This window comes from Rissa tridactyla, chromosome 1, assembly GCF_028500815.1.
Source record: "Rissa tridactyla isolate bRisTri1 chromosome 1, bRisTri1.patW.cur.20221130, whole genome shotgun sequence".
Classification (NCBI taxonomy): domain Eukaryota; kingdom Metazoa; phylum Chordata; class Aves; order Charadriiformes; family Laridae; genus Rissa; species Rissa tridactyla.
This window is the reverse complement of record NC_071466.1, coordinates 158,882,107-158,900,749: the sequence shown is the minus strand read 5'-3', so window position 1 is coordinate 158,900,749 and position 18,643 is coordinate 158,882,107. Positions and strand designations below refer to the sequence as shown.

The window sequence follows — 18,643 nt, the reverse complement described above, 5'->3', positions numbered from 1 at the left end:
GACATTTGCTTGCAACGTTTATTAGCTGTAACTTGGCTTTTGTCCTGCAATACAAATGGGTGCACTTGGGGAACACCCCCCAAAAATCAAATCCAAGAAGAATTCCAATGCACCCTGTCACCACAGCTACAACCAGAGCAGCCAACACAAATTCCTGGCCAAAGCAGATACTAAAATATTTGCCAAGTTCTACTGATGTTTAGCTGTCTTATTTTTTCACCCTATGTGCACTTTCTTTGCAGTTTTCCCCATTGCTAGTTAAGGACACTTTTTATGAAGTGAAATTATTGGAGTAAAATTTAACAAATGTAAGGGCCAAGGCAGCTGCAAGGCAAGCTGTTCTGCACATGCAAATTCCCCTTGTATTGAGTTAGTTGCATTTCTTAAAAGGACTTTTAAATGGACACATATTTTCCCCAGTGATGGGGATGCACCCTTAAGCTGCACTGAAATTCAGATGTCTTCTTCGACTGACCTTAGGGCGTCATCTGAAGTGTGACTCAGAGCACACAGAGGATGAAATAAAGAGGAATTACTGGCTTTCCATAGGGTTGTTCATCCTAATTCTATTCTTAGATACCAGGGATTACTCATATGCTCTTCAGAACATATTGCTGGCATCCTGCTACACTGCTTATTAGACACAAGAGTCTCAGAATAAAACCTAGTAGCCAGGAAGGCAAGATGTGGTAGCTGTTGGCTAGCAGAAGCAGCACACCACCAGGAGAGTACAAACTGCATATACTTTACGAAACATAAGCATGCTTCCTCCATTCACCCTGCAGCACTTTCTCAGCTAAAATCCAGGCAAGCTGCTTTCAGGAGCAAATTGATTTGTCTCCAAGAGTTGGAGTAGCTTTTATGTTACTCTGGAGGGGAAAAATACAGCTGAATAGGAACAAACACACATACTTAAAATAGAAGAACTATCTTTGCAGAAGCGGTGAAGAGAATCATAGAAGAAATTATTACTAGGGGGGAGGAGTAAGGAAAATATCTACCCCACCCAAAAAAAAAGAAAAAGGAAACTGGAAAATCCATTACTTAGATTGTTGCCATTCTACTTTTTTAAATTAAAGACAAAATCATCTCCTGTGTTTACCCTAAACATGATTGTTTGTCTTTTCTGAAATAGTTTCTAATTATTTTTGATTATGTAAATAAATTGCTGGTATTTTCTGTAAAGTATTTCTTTCAAAACCATTATTATTGTCACTTCTGGAGTAGGTTCTTCTCACCAACTCTTATATCCCATCCAGCTGGTCCCCAACTGGTCAAATGTCAATACATGGTTCATCAACAGAAAGGAATACACATTTACATGACACAATTCATTTGCCCTGTTTTGGACATCTAAAGTGCAACGAGATAAATCATGCCCTAAAAGTGCCCATTGACTGAAAAGCTTCTGGATGTCTAGCTCTGCTACAGACACCTATATTATACATGAGGAAAGTTAGGTGAAACAAATCCCAACACAGGTTTCTAAATTTCATTTAGTTTTGAAGGAAATGCTACTAAATCTCGTATTTTCTCTACTCTAATGTTCAGCATTATATCCTGTTTTCTTGTCACCTACCTTACAAAATAACCTGCAGTCAGAAATGGGAGCCACATTCTTCATTGTTACTTGTGCATGTTAATTTCAGTAGAGGCTGTTTCAAGTCAATAATATGTCCTCCCTTTTCCTATATTTTTTCTACAAAAAAAAATCCAAGTAGGGACAAATACAAACATTTTCCTTTGTAAATTGTTTCCCATTAAAAGTTTTTAACCCTATCTCAAAATTCAATACTTTTATACAAGATTTTATTTCATTATGATCACCAGAAAATCCTTTATTCTTTTTTCTTCTTTTTTTTTTTAATGCTAAAATTGAAGATAAACATATATCCTCTTTGCCTTGAACTTGTTCAGAAGACCATTTTAAGTCAACAGATGCTGGGAAAATCCTTTGTTATTTTTCAGTGGTGAAACAAGTTCTGTGCAATTTTTCATTCTACTTTACATGTATCACTACTACATGTTCAGTTTATGCACATATTTGATGTAAATGTATGCTTGAAGTCCTTAGGACTTACATGTGTTGAAGATTTTCCAAAATCAACAGCAAGTCAACATAGTCTTAAGTGGAAAGTCACATACCTCTTACCTCTTGTTATGCTTTTCCTATGTCTCATTCCTCTAACATTTGCACTAGGAGAAAAAAAAAAAATCTACTGAAGCCAGTAGAAGTACAGGTGTGAAAAACAGATCCGAGGTTGAAAACAAGTTTTTTTGTGCCCAGAGGACAATTGCACTCCTGAAAATCATCAGACTGAACAGGAGAGGCAGCAATTCATACTTACAAGTAGGACTTTCCTCACTGTCTACACCGCAGTGACCTTAGGCTTGAGAAGTGCTATGAGGTGCTTAACTGAAAAGCACTATGGGATTATAAGGAGCAGTTTAGAAACACATCTAAAAGAAAAGCATTTTCTAGAGCTAATTAAATGCTAGGGTTTTTTCTCTTTCGCCATCCCTCCTCAATTAAAAGGTGTGACTTCAGGGACTCTTTCTATTTAAAGGATGTCTAAGTGATATTACAGGAGAGGGAACAGAGATAATAAATCACACAGCAGCTGTTGAAATAATATTATCCAACCTGTAAAGACATTTTTCCAAATCACTTCACACATTCGTCACTCCACCAGTATTGCGTCTGTATAATGAGTTACTCCCTTACCTTTCCCCTCTGGTGTGGCTCCCCCGTTCTTACGAACTGCCTACACAGGAGTTGTGATTCCAACTGCACTATGAAGTCTCTGCGAAGGAGAACACAACTCAGCTCCAGCAAAGAGAATCTAAAAACCCTGTTGATAGCTGAGTATGGAAAAATGCGGCTTACATGGTGAAGCGTATCTCGACCTAAGGAAAAGGTTTGAACCTACCCCTAGTTTAACCATATTAAGAAAAATTAGCACAAATAGAAAGGTTACCCAGTTTTAGTAAGTCTTTCTTCAGCAGCCTAGAAGGCAAAAAGGGATATTTATGTCACCTTTCTTTGGAACAACAAGGTAACAACTTCTTACAGAGCAAGAGCAGCAACTACAGCACATTTTCTTGAGTCATTCAGGTATGGTTTCCGATCTGGTTTATGAAACGTGAGCCATAATTCTATCAAAGCTTATCTCTTCCTGGAGATGGGCTAGGATAACATATCCATATCGACTCTACAACATCTATCAAAGGCTGATGAGGAATGAATACCATTAAGCTGTCTGTCTGACCCTGCACAGGAAGAAGAATGGCCATTTGCTGTATGATTCATGTCCAAAAAAAAAAAAAAAAAGGGTGCAGAAATGCTTTCTGGAGGCTCCATGCTGCCTCATTATTTTCTTGTAGTCAATATTTAAGTAAAACCCATAGAGAATGCATATATGTAGTTTGGACTGCAGAAGCTCATAACTTTGATGACTTTCAGACCTGCACTGATTCCCTTTTCACTAGTCTCAAAATCAACTATCGTTGCAAATGCAGCCTGAAAGACACATTGGTTTCCACCCACCCCCCTCAAAAAAAAAATTTAGCTAACCTTGAGAAGAAAGTTTTCTGTCAATGCCACTGCAAACTATCCTTTCCAATGACACAAAAAGGATTTCAAATCATGTTATAAATAACAACTGCTGGTGCAGCATCCATTTGAGTGAGAGTATTTCAAACTCAGACTACTGAAAAGCAAACTGATCTACTTCTACTGACAGAGTGCCACTCTTTCAGTAAATCATTCCATACAATTGAGCCAGCATTTGGCATAACCAGGGAGAGTGAGATTTTCTTAGGGGAGATGAGCCACTGGTGGAGTGAGAGATTGCTGTGCTGTCAGATCGGTTCAAGGAAGTTTGCACCTCCACATAGTGCTAGCTGTTCATTCTCACCAAGACTGGAGATCTCTATTACCTTTGTGTGTGTCGTTTACCAAATCAACTTTCTGTGTGGCCATATGGTACCTGAGTGTGGTGGGTTTACCTTGGCCAGCTGCTAGACCCCCACCCAGCTGCTCTCTCACCCTCCCTCATCAGCAGGGCAGGGGCTAGAAAATAAGATGGAAAAGCTCATGAGTTGAGATAAGAACATGGAGATCACTTACTAATTACTGTCACAGGTAAAATAGACTCTACTTGAGGAAGAATAATTTAATTTATTGCCAATTAGAAATAGAGTAGGATGGTGCGAAATGAAGAACTGAAAAAAAAAAAAAAAAAAAGTCTTTCCCCCAAACCTCCTTCTTCCTAGGCTCAGCCTCACTCCTTTACTCTTCTACATCCTCCTGCCCTGAGCAGCACGGAGGGATGGGAAATGGGGATTGTGGCCAGTCCATAACAGTTCCTCACTGCCCCTCCTTCCTCCGCACATGGTTCCCTGCTCCAGCGTGGGATGCTCCATGAGCTGCAGTGTGGATATCTGCTCTGACATGGTCTCCATGGGTTGCAAGGGGACAGCCTGCTTCACCATGGTCTTGTCCATGGGCTGCAGAGTGATCTCTGCTCTGGTGGTTGGAGCACCTCCTCCCTCTCCTTCTTCACTGACCTGGGTGTCTGCAGGGCAGTTTCTTTCAAATTTTTTTCTCACTCCTCCCTCTCACAACTGCTACGCAGCATGTTTTACCCTTTCTTAAATGTGTTTCCACAGAAGTGCCACCAGCTTCGCCGATGGGCTCAGCTTTGGACAGCAGTGGGTCTGGTCATCTCTTCTCACAGAGGCCACCCCTGCAGCCTTCCCGCTACCAAAGCCTAGTAGCCAAAGCAAAGTCCAATACACTGAGGAAGTAGATATGATCATCCCTTGAGTGTTTAGACTACAAACCTTTCCTCCCCTCCTTTCCCACATTACCACCAGTTTGTTTGCGAAGTAAAAAATTAAACAGACCTAGTTCAAACCGCAGCCTGCTAACCCACCATGTAACTGATGGGATTAAGGAAAAAAAAAAAATAATCTGTGATTCATTCTAAGGAGAATGTAAACCATGACCAGAAAGCACTTTAGGGAAGTGGATTTTAGCAGTGTGTGCACAGCTTTGAATACATATTAACACAACTTTTACTGAAATGAGATTTGAGGCCTTACAGACCCGAACTAGTGGCAATCCCTGCCCCTGGCACAAATCCCACATGAGGCTGGGGAACCACACCACCTCTTCTTCCAGAAGGGCTCAGCAATACCAACTGGTGCTTCTGGTCTCCTTCAGGCTTTCTGCTTCCCTGCTCTTCCCTTTGAAGGCCAACCACAGGTTTCTTCTAGCACTGAAGGCAGAGAGTCCTCTTTGAGGCATAGGAGCCGCTATTGTAAAACTCGTTCACAGGTACTCAAGTAGGAGCAGCCAGTGCTGTGTTTCTGACAACAGCCAGCCTCATGGGCTTTGGTCCTCAGTTGGGAGGGAATATACTACGACATGCTAGGAGATCACCTTTCCTTTTCTGGTGGCAAGCAAAGGCTTGTAACTGCCCTTCTCTTTATTGCGCTTTCGGGGGCAGTTAGAGAAGCTCCAGCTGAAGAGGGTCTCCTCTGCATTGCCTAGGGAAGGTTTCCCTAAAATACCTGAAACTTTGTTGCTTCGGTTCAATGTTCAGTAGTTTCAGACTCGCCATACGGTAGAGGGCTGAGAAAAGAAAGGAAAGCCGAGTTGTTTCTTCAATAACTAAGTCCAATGGCAGGCTCTACCTTTAACTTAACCTTTGCAGTTGTGCTTTTCATGACTTTATTTATAAATCTATGATAATTTTTGTAACTACCTCTATCTGTCACAATGCTAGCAGCAGGTGCCAAATTCATATGTACTACAACAAATATTAAGTAGCTTTGCATTTAGGGCAGGGAAAAAAAAATTAAAATGAAATTCTCTCTCCAGGGACATAATCATCCTGACAGTTTAAGTTGCAACACACACCTGATGAAATGGTTGTGCCTCAAATTAAACCTTCTAATTTGTGTATAAAACTGGGTCACAAAGCTTATTTCCTCTTCACCTCACCCCCCTTCACAGCTCCTATACATGTTACTGCACTATATTACACAAAGCAAAAAAGATGCTGAAGGGCAGACCTTCGTAGATGGCTCTTCAGCATATCTACACTGTGTGTTACGGGTACAACTTGCAGCCAACTTGAAATCTGAACCAAAACAAAGTGTATTTTACAGAGGTGCTCTTTGAATCCATTATTGTTATGCTGCTCACTAACCCTAATGTTATCAATGCAGTAATCTTACCTTCTTTTTTTTTCTTCTTCTTTTCTTTTCCCTATTTGTGTCACCAGCATCACAAAAATCTTGTGGGTGTTTTTTTCAAGTGTTCCTCAGTCACGCGAGTTATGCAGGCATTTTCCAGACTCGAATTTGTAACCTAACTTAATCATTGTTGTTATTCCTTTGCAAAGCGTCCATTACAATATGCAATAGTCACATAAGTTTTCTGTTTTCTTCTCCTCCAGGTGCAGGTAAAAAAAAAAAATAAATTAAAAATAGATCTAAAGTAATCTGTACTTATTTAGAAGTATTACCATTATGCTGTAAGCTGGGAGATAAAACATTTGTCACGCATACTGACAAAGCTCCCCAGCCAAAGTCTCTTATCACTCAACCGTCCAGACTGATGGTTTTATCCCCTCGACAGATGTTCCAGCTGCTGAGGTTAGTGGAATACTCACTTCCATCCCTGCCCAACAGCAGCAGACTCAAGCTCTTGAAAGTCACCATCTGACACCAGGAACAAAAGGCCAAACCATAGTCTAGACAGAAGCTGTAAACTGGGATGCTCAAAAGCCATCAGTCTGGCAGAATGAAAGAGGAACCTAGCAAGATTTTTGCAACAGATTATGTGCCAAATAGGCATCTTATCAAATACACCTCCTTCCCCTTAACTTAACAAACAATAAACATAGGTCAGATTTTTGGTCCACACTACATTCTGTATAATTTCATAGTTTTTTATGCATTTTAGTTCATGAAAAATAATAGCACAGTTTTATCTTTTTTTTTTTTTCTCAGTAAGGTACTCAGTCCCCTTATGTTAGGAAAACAGATCCAAAAGTACGAGTCAAACACTCTGAAGATCTACCAGGATCAACTCAGCAGAAGTTACCAGAGGTTCATTTAACCCTAGCATTAAATTCAGTCTTCTGTCTGTAAACACCAAATTGAAAAGCCATGGCAAAACAGAGAATTAAGGTATACAGCAGTTGCACCTCCATTCTTTTTCTTTCCAAACCCACCACAACACTGCTACTGGCATCCCAATATCAAGTAGTACTGGCATCCCAGTCAGACACTTTTTATTTGACCTCCTCAGGGCCCAGGTTTCACCCCACCTGTTTTATAGCTCACAAGTAGAATAGCAATCTGAAGGTGATGAATGAAAAATGTGGCAAAACATTCGGGATTTACACTCGGCTAGTGCCTCATCATGTTTCCACTTGCCAAGCTCTGCTGTGGTGTCACGGAGCAGAGTTGAACACCTTCTGTGCTTTGCTACATAGCTCTAATATGCATGCAGCTCCTATGCCCCCTGCCTACTTTGATTACTCCTGCTTTTGGCAATTAACACCAGGGGATTAACAATTGGCTCCAGGACAATTGACTCTGGAGGCAATTAGCCTCTTACAGGCACCTCACTAGTTGCCAATTTCATAGAGGTGAGAGGTGCAGGGGCTATTAATGAAATGCATTAGGAAGAAATAACTGAGCTGTCAGTTAGTCTTGGGTCTCATCCATAATTCTGCTTAAGAACAAATGCCGTAATTCTACATCCCATGTGAATCACAGAAGGCTAAGTGAAGTCACCTTAGAAGGACTGCTTTCCTTTGCCACAAATAAGGCATTCATTGGGTGCTCTCGTTATGGTAACAGCCATTTAAAACTTTCCCTGTTTTATACAAATTAGGTGGTAGTGAAGAAGTGAAGTGAAATGACAAGGACATGGCTGTGCCAATTTGAAGTCATACCATTCCTGTCTGACTTCTAAAACACTGAGTAGACACATCTCTCTTGCCAGTCTCATGTTGTGTATAAAAACAGGTATCTTCACAGATGAGTTTGCAATGTTTGCCATGCCCTGGTCAGTTCATAACCAAATCCAAAAATACATGAGCTGTTTCAGAAACAGATGGTCTACTTGAGCCATTTAAACAGCAACAAAAAATGCAAGATTTTTTTTAAGACTCTTTGTAGTACACCATGAGCTCAGTTCCGCAATCCTTAACTATTTGAAACTTTATTTATATTGGAAAGAGTTGTGCGGGCATACATCCTTTGGGAATAAAGAAGATGGGTTCCAGGTTTTCACTGTTCAAAGAACAAAGAAAGACATTCCATTCAGCAAATCCTCGTGTTGAAAAAACGGGTAATGTAGAAGTAACACAGTGGTACCACAGCTGTATACCAGGAGCTTCTGGGGAGTAAATCTGTGAAAGGAATTAGGTGTTTTATCCCTCCAGAGAAATCCTCATGCTCCCAGGGGAGAAAGAGATGCCCAAGACTGACAAGGAATAGAGTGCTGTGGGGAGGCTGCATCTTACATCTGTCCCTTTCCCTGACTTCATTCCGCAGCTATGTCCACCTGAGATTCCCAGCCTGCAGCTAAGTATATTATCAAATAATAACATTAACAACTCCTTCAGCCAGGACTGGAGTTCAGGACAGTTGTCAGCTCTAAACACTGGGGTTGGAAGTCTCAGCCCTTCGTCAGTTTCTCTGTGAGGACAGACAGTGGGAGATGGTGTCATAAAGTCGAGATAAACACCATCCACTGCGCTTTGCTCGTCCACCATGCCAGTCATCTCATTGTAGAAGGCTACCAGGTTGGTTAAGGATGTTTTCCCCTTCATAAATCCATGTTGATGACTCCCAATCACCTTCTTATCCTTCATATGTTTGCAAATGGTTTCCAGGATCAGCTGCTCCATTACTGTCCCAGCTCTTGAGGTAAGGCTGACCAGCCTGTAGTTCCCCAGATCCTCTTTCTTGCCCCTCTTGTGGATAGGAGTGACATTTGCTTTCATCCAGTCTTCAGGAACCTCTGCTGATCAGTATAACCTTTCAAAGATAATCAGAAGTGTTTTTGGAGAGACATCAGCCAGCTCCCTCACCACTCATGTAAGCATCCCATCAGGTCCCATGGACTTCTGCATGTCCAGTTTGTGTACATGTTCCCTAACCTGATCCTCCTCTACTGAGGGTAAGTCTTTGTTGCTCCAGACTCTTCCCCTGGTCTCAGGGGCCTGGGATTCCTGAAAGCAACTCCTACCAGTAGAGACCAAGGCAAAGGCATTGAGTACATACCTCAGCCTTTTCCATGTCCTTTGTCTCATTCAGCATCAGGCCCACATTTTGCATACTCTTTCCTCTGCTACAGATGTACTAGTGGAATCCCTTCCTGTTGCCCTTCATTGCCCTCACTGGATTCAAATCCAGGTGAGCTTTGGCACACTCAGACACGTGTCTCTACATTCCTCCTGGGTCACCTGTTCCTGCTCCCGCATCTTGTATTCTTTCTTTTTATATGTGGGGGTTGTCTGGAACTTCTCTTTCACCCATGCAGGCCTCCTGCCACCTTTGCTTGACTTCATGCATGGTACAGATGTGAGCATCAACAGTAAGGGAGGGCTCCAGGAGCAGAGCGGGTCCCCTTTGCTGGGCACAGAGACCTTCTCCCACATCTGCACTTCCAGATATACGTATTTAGGCTCCTCTCTGTGCAGCATCCTGGACATGCTGATGACCAAAATGGGGGAGGAAGGTCACCATGGGCTGAATGAAGAGCAAGGTAATACAGCCTGCCAGAGAGATTCCTTTGAGCAGGACCCAATGGTTTAAAGAAGCTGAAACGCCTTTTTAAAGAGCAGTAGCAATCCTGCTTTTCCTGGATGATCTATCTGGGGGACCTCCCCAGCAAGCAAAATGGGCAGAATTTAATCAGTTTGAACACACTTTGCAGAAGAGGATGCACAGTTACAGCTGCACCCATTCGTCCTATGCTTGAGTCTTGTTTCCTGGAGTTCATTGCCTGCTATTTCACTTTCTCTCTCTCATTCTAAAAATGTCTCTTAGCTTGTATAATCCTCCTTCAACAGTTTTTTTCCTGTTAGCAAATTAAAACTAGTGCTCTAGAGGCCAACAAAAAGCAGTCTCTTAGTGCAGGTGGGCTTTTTAAAAGGTGCTGAGCATTTTATTTGAGAATTGGAGAGGGAGAAACAGTCACATAAAAATTAAATTACATCTATTTGATACCAGTCATCATTTTATTGCACATAAAACCTGAAAAGCAAAACATTTAAACTCTTCTATATTTTCAAGTCAGTCATCTTGCAAAATATTATATCTAGCATAAAATATATTCTTAACCAAAATATTGATCTACCAGTTACCCCAGACAGAAGGCAAATAAGTGTCAGTTTAATGGTGTCTGGGATTTCAGTTTAAAACCTTCCAGTTACAAAGAGAAGAAAGTGAATTCAGAATCCCCCTATGCATGCTGGGCTGGATCTTCTCCAGGCCACAAGCAAGGGATGGACCTGGGTCTGGTACCCGATCCGCACAGAGGGCAAGAAATGAAACCACACCGCCAGTGTCCTTGGATAAAATGGGTTTGCCTGCACCACAGAGGGAATATAGCAGCTCTTCATTGCTTCATTTCTCATCCATGGAATTGCCTGTGAGGTGGTCATTGAGGAGCACAGTATAAGGTGGGGTTGCACATTGGTATAACATGGATGGAGGAAAGGGACTATGTGCCTGTTGCAGCAAATCACCTTGTTGAGCACTTGGTAAGCCAGCCATTACACCTGTTTAATCTCTACCAGAATTCATCAAAGAACACCTTGACAATTCAAACTCCTCAGTGACCAGTACTAAACAGCCTTTCGCTATCTGGCCTAGAAGGTGAGAATTTCAAAGCAAGATACAGAGCTGGAAGGAAGTATGGCAGCATAGAGAATGGCAAACGTTCCCCTGAAAACTATATAGACTCATAATCTGGCAGTGTCTGGAGGGAGGATCCATACAAACCTGAGAGGAACTCAGAGCAAAGTCCACTGAAAACCTGTATTCCTACAGAAACAGATACAGGTACCCATTATCTGATAGGAGTGATAACATATCACACTAATTCCAACTGATCCAAGATGGCTCCCTCTGTACAAGATCATCTAGAAGAAGAGGCCGGGCATTTCCTTTTCTGGCATGCAGAGCACCAAGGCAAGGGTGCTACAAAAGAGCGACAGCTATGCTTCCGTGTGTGCTGGTATTCCAGCACGTCTGTGAAACGTGGTTTCAGAACAGGAACAAAAAAGCAGTGACTGAGAAACAGAAAAAAAAATATTATCATTTGACTAGTTGCAAAGCTTTTCAATCCAACTGGAAGTAAAAACCTTTCTACAGTGTGTGTGAATGGAGCAGGATGCCTCTCGTAATAAGAAAACGTAGGTGTGCATTTTTATACCCAGGAATCAGTATAATGCCTGACTGTCTCACAATAAAAGTTGTATCAGAAGCTTAAGGGGATGGGGCAGGGAAAAGCCTTTGAATTTGACCCTAGTCAGAACAGGATTAGGATTTTAAGGCCACATATGCAGCTAAAAAGCACAATACTGATGCATACAGCACTGGTAAAACAAATAGTCAGAAGAGCTTTGAAGAGCTACTGCTGCCACTAGAGATGAACTTCTGCCTTGTGACAAGCGTATTAACCTTTTGAAGCTCTGATCCAGGTGTCTCCTCAGCTCTGTGATAATTCTCTCTCTCACCGTCAGCGTGCGCGTTACACTTACGCTACTCCATTTGCCAGCCAGGTCACAGGGTGCCACTGCTCCGAGCTCGTTTATGGTTTGATTTCACACACCCCTCCTCCATTTTTTTCAGTCTTAAGAAAGCTCGGCTCCTGTAAAGAGGCCAGATTTTTTTCAAAAGCGCTTAAGCTCCCTGAGTCTCTTCTTGTTCTCAATGGGAGATGAACCCTTTAGAAAATGCCAAATCTCCATTTAGAGTGTGCAGCTCTGTTGGAAATGTGATCCTTATCATTTCGGATAGCATTACATACCCACATGCTATGCCCGTTGCAATTCGTTTTGCAGCTAAAAAGAAGTCCAATAATATACGACTGCATTCTTGATGAGGGGTCTGAAACTGGACAAAGCACGCTCCCTGTTATCAGCAAAAAGAATGCAAACCAGCTGCCTCTCAAGAGTTCGATTGTATTAGCGCCTGCTTAACCTTCATATTAAGATAAGAAATCTTAGGTATTTTGTTGCTGTTAGTACAATAACACTTGCACAATGTCTTGATTACATTTAGCCTCCTGTCACCCCTATGGGGTAGTGTTATCACCTCCATCTTGCTGATAAGGAGTTGAGACAGGGAGATGGATTAAGTTAAAAGTCACAGGAGACACAGGAAGTCTGCACTAAAACTGACGGCTAACCCAGGATTCTGCTCAGCACTTGCCAGCGGGTGCGGACTCTTTACACAGAGGAACTACAAAATGCTGAAAGTATGAATTTATATTCTGGAATTAAAGAACCAACACATTAACCTCATTTGATTATTTTAAGGAATACATTGATAGCCAGTGCCAAGAATGACTACTGCATTTTAGAGACAGTCCTAAGACCAGATATAAATACAGAAACCAGCAGGCAGATGGAGAACCACAATATGGGTCTCTAAGAAACCAGCAACAACCTTCAGTTTAATACCACAAAGCTGCTGTATTTGTTTATACAGCATATCAGTAGGAAAGTCTATTGGAAAAATGGTTTTGTAGAGTTGTTAAGGGCTTTTTTTTGTTGCTTATCCTTAATGCCTTTTAGGTGCTTAATCCTATGAAACCTAACACTCCTTTAAACCCCAACAAGCAAAGGTGCTCACAAGTATTTCTCAAAGAGATTCTTCTTCCATGCAAAATACTTACAGAGCTAGATTTTTCAAGACTAGAAACTAACATTTGTGAGTGGGTAATAGTAAAGGATTTTTTTCCCTCGTGTGAATGAAGCAAGTTGATATTAGGAGGACATTAATAAACCTTACTGTCTTCTCCAGAAAGCCTTTCAGACCTAACTTACTTAAGTGTTTGGCCCCTTTCAAAACTTTCTACACCTGCCTTCACCTTTTCCTTATCCATGCCCCTGGAGCCAGAAGCTAACACCCCCTAAGGACATAGCTGTTCTCATTGCTACAGGGCTTCCTCATCTACCAGAGCTGCTGTCCTTCAAGCATCTTTGTAACTGAGGCCTGACCCTGGAAATGCTTTTGCACGCATGAAATCACTCAAAAGCATTTGCCTGTTCCACTCTCACTACTCTGTTTCAAAGAGCATTTCCTTCTTCCTCCTTCATGCGCTGGGAAGATACCAGACACGGTGGTGAGTGTGACTGTAGCCCTCCAGGGCTGCAGTTTGCTCACAGCAGATTACTTGTCTACAAAGCATTTTCTCACCTGGGTCACCTCTTTAAAGGGAATTTCTCCAGCCTGGGTTTGTAATGTTTCTGTAGAACATTTATTACATTGCTATTCACCAGCATGAAATCTATGCTCCATATGAGTTCACCAGCTATAGCACAGCAACTTCCTAGACATCCTGCTATGCCCAAGGTCCAATTCTTAAATCCAATTTTCTCCACTTTAAGGCTGGCTGTCACAGTTTCCATTTGAGACTAATTCAGTAGCTCAATTTTAGAATCTGTTACTCCCAGCAATTTTAGCAAGACTGGTCTAATAAAGGCAATTTTTCAAAAGCAAGTTGGTGCCGTTCTTTGTTTCTCTTTCAGATTTGCAGGCAAATTATTTATGTTCATTACACACTAAGAGGATCTCCAATTCTGGACTGGCACTATCCTTCACACAGAGTGAGATGTTACCATCATGCCCTTCGGGTACTGTCTTTTCTTCTCTGCAGAAGTATCATTAGTAGGCTAATATTGCTAGTCCTGTCATCAGCAGATTTTTATTCTGCTTCTAATACTAAGATGCTACGTAAGGCCAGTGCTTCACCTTCTGTGCCTCCACTCCTTTACCTCCAAAGTACAGATAGCATGCGTATTGTCATATGTGGCCACCACATTGTCATATGTGACCACCACTCAGGAAAGAGCGAAGACTTCTGGATGAACCAGAAGTGGGAGAGCAAGCTAGAATATAGCATATAAATGTTTTGATCCCAAAGAACTTGTTCATATTAACCTTAGCTATTTCTCCTACAGTAGCAGCCACCTCCCTCCTTGCACTATTTCAGCATCACCCACTATCATAACAGCTTAAAAGCTCTTTATGGTCTGTTTCATCTGCTTTCCAAGTAATACTGAATAGAATAGGTTTCCTGGCTCTTTTCTGCACTTTTGCTTTTGCCATCAATATTTATCATTGGTAATTACCCATGGTGTCATTACAGATCTCTAATCAGTGAAAAGGCCATCACAGTACCTTGTACTGGATATACTTTGAACAAAAAGACAGCCCCTCTCCCAGTGGGTTTACAATCTGCTGGCAACCATGGGTCAATATGTGGATGCACAGAGTTACAGGTAAGAGTAAAAGATGATGATTAGGTAAATGGCTCTCCCCTCCCTTTTCCATACCTCATGTGAATTGTGAAACCCCTTTCTCCTCCAGCATATCAGCCCTATACTGATGCACACAACACACCAGACAATTTTAGTCCTGGCTTCCTCATAAAGGACCATCTCAGCGCGTTCCTTATACCAGTGCAGCCCTGCTTAGCTCAGGGCAGACAGGCTGTGGCTGCTCCAGGAGCTGCTGGAGCCGTCACATCACCTAGGATTAAAGCAGACTAAGGCAGAAGGAGCTGCCCTTCTCTCCCCACCAGAGAAGAAAGCAAGAACTGCAGGGCAGCAATACCCATGCAGCCTGAGGGGATGCTATATTGGATCTTGATGAGGTATCAGGCTATATTGGATCTAAATGAGGTAAGGAGAGCTCTGCTGCCCCTTCATTTAACTCTTGATGACCAAATGAGCAGCTTTTATCTTCTACCCCCAAGCAGATACACATTTACAAACCGGGGAGGGGGGGGGGAGGTGTCTGAGTGCTGCTTCTAGGTCTTAGGGACAAATCAGTGTTGAAATTCAGCTGGAAAATCTGGTTTACTAAAGAGTTCCCCACAAAGGAAGGAGCGGCTAGTGTTTCTATGCCCTTAAGGCACTTGGGATTTTTCTAGGCTCCCAGGGCCAGCCCTACACATAATGAAAACCATAATGAAAAACAGAGACCCTTAGGGTGAAAGAATACAAAATAAGAACTCAGGCCTGAAAATGAACTTGGTTTTGCCCTCTTGCCTACGCAGAGCCAGATCTCCTGGGACAGGGGCAGGAATTCCCCTACGCTGAGCTGCTCCCAGAAGGGAGGCCCTGGATGACAGCTACCTGGGTGGCCTTTTGCTAAACGGCAATTTCCTCCTCCTCCCTTGCCACCGTAGTGCAGCAGGGTCAGATCCTGCCGTAGTGCAGCAGGCTCCTCAGCCGGACGGATAAAACTGAATTTTGCAGGCCTGGGAAGTGGAGGGGGAGGCAGAGGGGACGGAGGGGCTGCGGGGCACAGAGGGGGTGGCACATGGCCTGCAGGGAGGGGGAGACCCCGTCCCCCGTGTCCCCCGCACCCTCACTACCGCAGGGGCCCCTTTGGCTCCCCGGGACTCGGGCACGCGCTGCGGGGAGAGCCGGAGTACGGACACTTTGCTTCCTCCAGCGGCACCACAGTTAAACAACAATTTGATAAGAAACTTGCCTCTTTTTTTCCCCTACATTTCGCAGTTTATGGCCTGCTTTTGGTCAGGAGTTACCTGAACAGGCAGGACAAAAAAGCTCTGTCAGGGCCAGACTTTCCGCAGATTTCCGCAGGTAGTGAGAGGAGAAGCTCACAAATCTCCTGCTTTGTTTATTTATGGGGTTTTTTTTCCCTTTATATGAAGCACAGTGAGAGGACAAAGAGCTGCGGGTGAGCCCTGTGGCAGGGGTGCTTTTAACCATTTGCTGCCCGTTGCCGGTCTCCCCTCGGTGCAGCTTCACTGCCGTTTCCTCATCGTGTTCCCCCCTCACAGCGCGCAAAGGAGCCCTCCAGGCTTTTCCTTCGCTGGTGACAAACGAGCTTTTAGGAGGACTTATTCGAGATACACTGTTCCCCTCTCAATTTATAGCAGCTGCGTTATCATCTTGAAATGTATATAAACTGTGGGCCGGCGGCACGGGATCACGACACTCTCCCGAAGGCGTGTGGTGGTGAATAACCCACGTACACCTCTGGTCTAGGGGAAAACACACAGCCTCGGGTTTACCTGTCAGCCGGAGAAGGAGGCCGGCTGGCTGGGGGCTCCTCGGCGGGGCTGGGAGCCCCCGGGAGCGGTCGGGGAAGGCCCGGGGCCGCGCCGTTGCGGCGCCACCTGGCGGCGCGCCGGGGCGGCGCTGGCTGCCGTCGGTAGCGCTTCATGGCGCTGCCGTGAACGGCGAGGGGTTCGTGGGGGATGACCTCGGCGGGAGCGTCGTCAGCGATGGCCTGCCGGCTGCGGAGCCCGGGTGCAGGGTCGCGTTGCCCGACGGTTTAATAGGGGGGGATAACCCTGTCGGGGGGCGGGAGGTGCCGCAGGGCAGCAGGCCCCTCTCAGGGCCAACTGCCACCACAAACTGCGGCTGAAACTGACCCGCCGCCACCCCGGTCCCCATCTGGATCTTGGAAGTCACCTCAAAACTGCCGGATGGGTTTGGAGTCCCATGGCTAGCCCTGGCCATGCGCTGTGGTGGCAGGTGACAGAGATCAGGTCTGCGAGGGCCAGGCAGAGGCCGCCATGACAGGCCTCCCGCTGGCCTCTTGCTGGGAGCAGGGTTACTGAGGGGCAAGGGTGGCTTTGGGAGAAAGGCTTGTGGCAAGGAAGCACTGGGTACCCTCTGTCTGCTCCCAGACACCCAACATAATTGACAGTGAGGGGAGGCCGTCGGCGGAGTGCGAATATCACTTTGTTCTGTGATAAACTCATGTCCGTCCCGCCAAGAAGCGGAGAGAAGAGCAAGTAATTCAGTGTCATTCACTTGAAGGTTTCTCCTGAAGTCAGAGATGCTGGGCAAAACAAACGAAAGAAGGAAAAAGGGAGGGGGGATAAAAGCATCTCAGCTGCTTTCACTTCTCTCCTTCCCAAAATAATTATCCACAACCTCAAGCTTGTTTCAGGGATACAGGAGCTTTGTCTGCGTGTTTTACGTAAGCAGTATTTTACGGCGTGGAAGATCGGCAGGCTTTTTTCCACTTGGACAAAGGCTGAGCTGCTGAAGCAGTGGTATAACATTGCTGTGCTGAAGGTGACCATGTCTGCATAAACAAAGCTTTACAGTAGAAGCTTCCTTTAGCCCGTCTCTTCTCTTTGTCAATTTCTATTGATAAATACGCTCGCATGATCCTTGTTCTCCCATCAGAGCATCTCAGAGTCGGTGCAGCACCAATGATCTTGTGTTCACCTGAACTTTAAAACCAGGCCTTGACCTGAGTAGCCCACCACCACCACCACACTCCAGCTGCTCCACACCAAAGGTACAGAGGAACTTACGAAACCCCTCAACAGGTACTGTGACATTGCTTTAGAAGTAAGGGGCTTCCTCCCACCTGTACAGCTTGAATAAGGAATTAGCGCATATTGCCTGTAATTTCAGAGTAAACATTCTCTTGTATTACTACTTTAAATGTGATCACCCACATGGCCTTTGTTTGGGAATTTTGACAGGGTGTGGGGTGGAGTGGGTTGGTTGGAAATTCTTTCTTGCCCCAGACATTACAAATCCTTTGAAAATGTTTTCCTTTTTTGCGTTTTTCTCAGGGGATGACTGTAGAGATCAGGAAGAGATGTGTAAGATAAGGAATGTCTCCAGTCTGTGCTGGGGCTGTATGTTCTGCTACAGACAACTTGAGCTCAGAGCAGATGAGCGAGCTTTGCCCCTAAGCCACAAGCAGAGCAGGATAGCACAGGGAAACCAACAACGCTGAGAACTGATATGTAATGGCTTCAGGATATGGAAAGGGGTGAGGGAGAAGCCCACACCAGGGTATTTTAGTCTCCCTGGCAGACAGTCATCTCTGGGAGAAAGCCCTCTTCATAAACAGCACATTCTGCAAAACCCGCTGTTATACAGAGAAACATGCTTTTAACAAAATGCCTTTCTTAACCAGTTTGCTGTTCCCATCTTTACCTTTTGGCAGGGGGGAAGGTAGTATTTATAATGTGGACTTCTTCTACTGAGAATTACAGATGAGCCCTTGTCTCAGCAGAAACAGAGAAATGTCATTGAGAGGGATGTGTGACAAGTTACAAAGAAGGCTATTCTGAAGAGTGGGAGGCTTTTCCAGGATTGCCATTTCTTGTCAGAGAAGATTTTATTTGCAGGGAGGCTGCAAGGCAAACATCCACACTACAGTGGGCATCCCCACATTTCTCTAGGATTTTTTTGTACAGAGTTGGTAATGTACACAGAGTTCATAATGGACACAGAGCTGGACAGGAGCTGATGCTTGCAGGGGTGAACTAGGTATATGCCATGCTTGATGGACAGTTTTCTACCTGTTTTGTAAAGACCTTTTCCAGCACCAAAAATAATACAGTCTTCCTCGATAATCTATCCCAGTG

At 44.0% G+C, this 18,643-nt stretch overlaps 1 long non-coding RNA gene across 1 annotated transcript in view; it reads right to left on the bottom strand.

Moving 5' to 3' along the window:
• Positions 1–18,643, bottom strand: part of LOC128918285 (uncharacterized) — a 42,608-nt gene that overhangs the window by 3,629 nt on the left and 20,336 nt on the right. Inside the window, exons 8-14 of the long non-coding RNA XR_008469485.1 lie at positions 11,719–11,908; positions 8,886–9,066; positions 6,247–6,461; positions 5,111–5,638; positions 2,726–2,804; positions 2,153–2,196; positions 1,580–1,699 (exon numbers count right to left, since the gene is read on the bottom strand). This is a non-coding gene — a long non-coding RNA (uncharacterized LOC128918285). The remainder of the gene's footprint in view (positions 1–1,579; positions 1,700–2,152; positions 2,197–2,725; positions 2,805–5,110; positions 5,639–6,246; positions 6,462–8,885; positions 9,067–11,718; positions 11,909–18,643) is intronic.